Source organism: Sorex fumeus, unplaced genomic scaffold (assembly GCF_029834395.1).
Source record: "Sorex fumeus unplaced genomic scaffold, SorFum_2.1 ptg000128l, whole genome shotgun sequence".
In the NCBI taxonomy this organism is placed as follows: domain Eukaryota; kingdom Metazoa; phylum Chordata; class Mammalia; order Eulipotyphla; family Soricidae; genus Sorex; species Sorex fumeus.
The window spans coordinates 28,606,501-28,612,500 of NW_026606185.1; the positions used below are offsets into that span (position 1 = coordinate 28,606,501).

A 6,000-nucleotide genomic window follows, 5' to 3' on the forward strand; every position below is an offset into this window, starting at 1 on the left:
AAGCTTTCCTTACACTATTTGATTAATACTATAACAGAGCTATTTAAATTTACTAATGTTAACTTTAATGTTTGAGTTTTAATTGCTTTGTAATAACATTGTTGCAGAAGGTATTTTAAATCAGACAAGTATACTTTCATTGCAACAAACAAGTATATGCATGCAATCAATCCTAGCTAGGGCACCATGTAATCCCCAAACAAAAAAGAGGAACACTTTATTTCAGATTTAATTGAAATGGGATTAGAAAGTGCATGCATGCCTCCACGAAACTAACTTTAACCTCTGACAGCACAATGGGAATCAAAAATTAAATACATCTGGGAAAATACTTCGAGGTTTGATTTAGAATATCAGCATTTGCATCAAAAGCTCACTCAATTCTAAAGCATTCTTTCACTTAGTACCAACTTAATGACAACATTTACATTTTGGTTTAGACATATTAAGGTTTCTAAAATGCTATAAGGGTGGCAAGTCTAAAAAAATTATTTTCACTCCTAAAAATAACTAAAGCCCAACATGATATGCATCAAATTTGGTCATAAAGAACATATTCTATCAACTTATGTCAACAATTATTTCACTAAAATTTACCAAAAATGTCAGTTCTCACAGACACTTTGTTAAAAAATAAAAGGGAGCAAAACTGTTTCTATCACATGAAAGAAAAACTACAAATATGCTACAAAACTTGCAATGATCCAATTTTTTTTAAGCTAAGTATAATTACAGGAAGCAAAAAGTTGAAAAATTCTATCACCACTATTAGGCGTCACCGCTGTCAATAATGACAATGGATTTTAAGGGATATGGGAATACTCTGGCAAAACAAAAAAGAAAAATTATTAACAGCTTGCTTTATTAAAAGCTGCTAATCTCAAATCCCTTTGTAACTTCATTTTTACATGTATGCTTTTATGTTCAATATCCTATTTTTTTGCCCTTTTTTGGCTGGGTGAATAAAAGCCAACAATCCACTCATGCATCAAACAGATGTTTTTGTTTTTAAGGCCAAGTGGAATCTTATGAATTTTTGCACCCTCCCTTTAAGAAGATGCTGCCAGAACTGGTGAAATTGTGAAAGCGGCGTTTTGGAAAAGACTCACTGGACCATCAGTTCTGGAACTTTGACTAGCACTCATGGGATTCTTGCCAACTGTAATTGCTGTTTTTGTTTATGTCGGATTGTCTACTGATTGGACTATAATCAATTTAATGACTTCAACATCTAGTCAGTATAATTTAGAGGTGGTAGAGGGAAAAAACAGTCACTGGCTGAGATATGAATAGAAGTACAACTGCAACTGTCTAAAGGGGGTAAGAATGTCAAACACTGAGCTTCTGCAATGTTTCCAATACTCATGCTGTTTAACCTCCAAATCCAAAAGCAGATGCTTCCATTACTCTGTGCCACAAGCCTGTGGATCATTTTTCCCTCGCGATCATAAAAGTGATTATAGAAAAACGTAGAATATAGACAGAAAGGTATCCTCTGAATATTTTCTTTTAAATCACCTTTGGTTAGAAACTAGAACAGAAGTTATGCTTAAACTATTTATCTCAAAAATATTTCGAAGGCAGTGTCTTACTTTACAATGTCCAATTAAAAGCCACCGCACTGTCTTAATGCAATTGTCTTGGCATACAAAATTCATGGTTCTTTTCCTTAGTGTGGCATCATTTCCAGAAAGCAAAACTCAATCTCTACTGCTGTAGGCACTTTTTTAAAAGAAATAAGACACAATACACACACACACACACACACACACACACACACACACACACACAAAATACAAGAAAACCACTCTTTTTTCTTACACTAACCTGTTTGCCAACAAGCAAAAATATTTTGACTTCTTAAAAAGAAAAAAAATGTGTTTACATAAGGAGTAGAGAGTTTAATGTTTCTATTAAATTTAGGGGTCAGGAGAAGCTCTCAGTGGTGGCTTTTTTCACACCTAAAATTTTTAGAGTGTTTCCACTAGAGAATACCTCAGAGATAGGTCTCCTGACTTTCAAAAGGCTATAGACAAAAAACCCACTGCCTTTCAGTTGAAATTCTGTAGTTTACATTCTAAAATTGAGAGCTAAATGTTTGCCACTTCATTCTATTTTGAAATAAATTACTTCTCCTTTAAAATAAAAATTTAAAAAAAAAAGGTAAATGAGAAGAAGGGAAAGAAGGTCAAACCTAAGTGTGATAACTTCAACATGTGCCAAGTGACAAAGGGTTAGCTACTGGGATAGCCAAGTTAAACAAGGCACTTGGGGGCTCCCTTTCTCTCTGGTTCCCACCATTTCTCTCTAGAGGTCCCTGGTATGAGTTTATGAACACCTGAGGGTCCAGCTACCCTAATTGTAGCTTTTGTTTAACTTGGCATTGAAATGTCTAAGGACCCCCCTCTCGTCTCCCCAGCTTTATAACTTGGCTTTTACTGGATATATCACACCTTTCTGTAGCAGATCACTTTTTCCTTTTTACAGTACTTTTTAGGAGTAAATTTCAAGAAAAAAATATTAAATATTTTCAGCAGGCAAAATGGCCAAGAAACTCCCCTCAGAGAAGTACCAGAAGAAATAGACTAAAGAGCAAGCAAGAAAAATAGAAAAGGGTCATAATTGACCAATTTGATACAACTGATTTGCTGTTTTTGAAAAGAAGCTGACAGCAAAACTATTTTCAGGTAATCAACTCAAACTACTCCTATAACTACTCTCTGAAATTGAGATAAATATCCAAATAATACAAATAGGGTAAAAATGGAGACTACTTTAATTGCCTGACCATCCATGCCTGTATTTTCATTCAAGAGAAATGCTTGTTACATTAATTCTTGTTTCATTCAAGAGAAAGCGTTCTTCTGAAGATTCATAGCATAAGGACAGAGTAAGTTTTCAACTCACATGGCCTGAGAAATTTGATTGCAGGGCACTGAGAGGTGGAAGGAGAAAAAGAATACCATGTTTCAAAATATATTTTACAGTTTTCACAAATGGAAAAGTGAACCTTTTTGACATTAACAGTTTGAATGAACTGGACTGCAGAAAAGGAAACCGAGCAAGCACCTTCTACTGCAGTCAGAAATCTGACCCCCTACTCACTAGTAGGTGGGTTATTAGGTTAATCACAGTAAAGTTTGCCACAAGCAAACAAACAAAAACCCTGTGGAAACTGTAAGTCTATAATGAGTCATCAAAACATTAAACTTATGAGAATACCGAGCAAACACAACCACTCATAGGATTGCCAGTCCTTTATTTTTAAGCATTGGCTTGAAAACAAAAACTCCAAACTTAACTGTCATTTTGTTTTACTGTTTTTACCTGTCTATGTAAACTATTCCCTTGAGATATGAGTTTCAAATTATGATATCAAAAGTGACAGCCATATCAGAAATCTCTCCTAAACCTTATTTGTTAAAGAAACAGTATGAGTTTAGGAGACAAGTTGAAAAATTGAAGGCAGAGCTTCATGTTTTATTTAGAAGGGCACATTCCATTTGCATGGTTTCCAATGCCTCTTTCAAGTTATTATGGTGTTTAAGGTTTTGAAATCTTGTCACTCATCTAATAAAATCAGAATTTTTTTCTATTGGCTACAGAATTACTCAATTCTTCACCAAAGAAGAAAGTTAAATCAAGGCTGTCTTTGTAAGCCTGCTGACAGAAAAGTGCTGCTTGGTGCTGTTTATTATCATTATTATTATTAATTCAGGATATTCATCTCCCTGGCTTTTCTGAAACCCAGAGATAACCTTCCAAACCACATATTCAGAACAGTTCTCAAATACAGTTTGAAAAATGGAGGGCCTTCCAGGAAGATACATGGATACTAGGAGAAATGAAGGTTAGGTATTTAACAAGAGTCCTGAAGAAGGCTCCAAGAGCCCTATTTCACAATTACTTTTCTGACAAAGCTCCTGTAAGTATGTATTTTCCAGATAAATGCGTACCCTAAAGAAACACAAAAGCTTTTCAGTGAGAGCTATACTGATTTTATTCCTGTCTTCAGCGACTTCGCCCTCAAAGCTCACCAGCCCACCTGAAGCCCCATCTCTCTTCTGGGAGCTTCCCAAACAGCTGATGGAGACCACCACCACTGTATTCCGTGTGAGTATAGAAAATGGAAGATAAATCCATGTTTATCATGTAAAACTTTATTTCGAGTTTGGCAGTGGAAGAAAGGCACTGGCTATGTGTGTCTTCATGGAAAAGGTACTTCAATATTTTTGCGATGTGACAATCTGACAAAAGAATAACACGCCCTGTTTCTCTCTCTCCTCTCTCTTCTCTTCTCTCTCTCTCTCTCTCTCTCTCTCTCTCTCTCTCTCTCTCTCTCTCTCTCTCTCTCTCTCTCTCTCTCTCTCTCTCTCCTCTCTCTCTTGCCACCTTTTGCTTTTACTAAAAACTGCACAGGTCTCCGTCCCAGCTATTCTGAAATTCGACTTAACCAAGATCGCCCTGACTGAATGACGCTTCTCTTAGAGCCCATAAAATCCAGCGTGAAGGAGAATAAATCCTCTTTAGCAAGCACGGGAATGACATGCACCCACAGTCAAGAGAACTTTCACTGTGAATTCATCCCAAAAGAAGTGAACTAAACAAACTACGGAGCTGCAGGGGAGCAAAACTACCAATCGTGCAAACTTCCATAAACTTTTTCAAAAATAAGAAGCCTCCCTCAAGTACTGGTACTTGGGAAGCCTTTTGGAGCCCTTGAGCCCCGGTGTGACTTTATCCCACCCAGGAAAGTTCTTTCCAAACATCTTGGAAGAGGCTAGCCCTGGTACTTGGTTCGCACGACTTTTAAGGCAGCCAGAAGTCTGGGGGCAAGTTCCCCACGCTCGATGGGACGCGAGCCGCGGCCCCGGACCCCTGCTCCGCGTGCGCTCTGGGCGGTGGAGTCTTGCAGGCCCTCGGTCGATCTAAGCTTCCCAGAAAATGCGGTGGCCCCCGTGATCGTAAACCGCCCCCTAAAACAGTGTCAAGACACAAGTCAATGATTCCTCTCGGCTTTTACCCCAGAACTTCTGGGTTGCGGGAGAAAAGAAAGCGTGGCCCTCCTCCGACCGGTCCCCGCCCGGGAGAAGAAAGGGCTTTGTGTGTGCGAGGCCGGGGCCGCTCAGCGGGCTACGAACACACCTCGGCTCCGCGCAGCCCGCCCCGAGCCGCAGGCCGGATGGGGAGCCCAGCTGGCCGGGCGCTGGGGCCCCGCGCGCTGGGGCCCCGCGGCCGCCGAGGAAGACGGGGATGCTGAGCAGCGGGGACCAGAGGGCGGGGCCCGGCGCACGGTCCTCGGCGGGACCTCGCGGCCTCGGCGGGCGCACCAGTCGCCCTTTGTCCTCCGCCGCCAGGGTCGCGGGGGATCTCGGCCGCCTTGGTCCAGCGCCCCCCGCCCCCGGTCCTCGCCCCGATCCTCCGGCCTGCCAGCCCGCACGTTCTCGAGTGCCCGCGCTCCGCGGCTCGCCCTTCCCGCTCGCCGCCTCGGAGCTCCAGACCTCCCCGCTCCCCGCGGCTGCCCGCCCCCGGTTTCCCCCGGAGGAGAGTCGGGGAACGGGGCGGGGGGGGGGGGGAGGAGGAGGAGGAGGAGGAGGAGGAGGAGGAGGAGGAGGAGGAGAAGGAAGCCGCCACGTGACTCTCGCCACATTCCACCACAGCCACCAGATCAATAACTTCAGTGTCCCCCGCCCCCCACCATGCCGCCGCTGCCGCCTGCTCGCGAGCCCCCTAGCATATCCCCTCCCGTGGACCCCGCAAACTTCCCTCTCCAACCGGAGAGCCTGGGGGGGGGGGTTGGCCCCCATCCTAAAAAGCAAAAGACCCCAAGGGGGGCGGCGGGGAATCGCAGGGGCGAGGGGCTGGCCAACTTTCTCGTAGTGGCCAAGAGGGGTATCGGGCGGAGAGTGGGGGGCCCCCGGCGTGGCGAGCCAGCAGGCCGGGTCCCCGCGATTGTTTACTCGGGCTACGCGCCCAGGCGAAGCCAAGCGGGGCGCGGAC

At 43.4% G+C, this 6,000-nt stretch overlaps 1 protein-coding gene across 3 annotated transcripts in view; it reads right to left on the reverse strand.

Annotated features, from left to right (window-relative positions):
* Positions 1-6,000, reverse strand: part of ZNF521 (zinc finger protein 521) — a 301,555-nt gene that overhangs the window by 293,674 nt on the left and 1,881 nt on the right. The gene's annotated exons all lie outside the window — the stretch shown is intronic.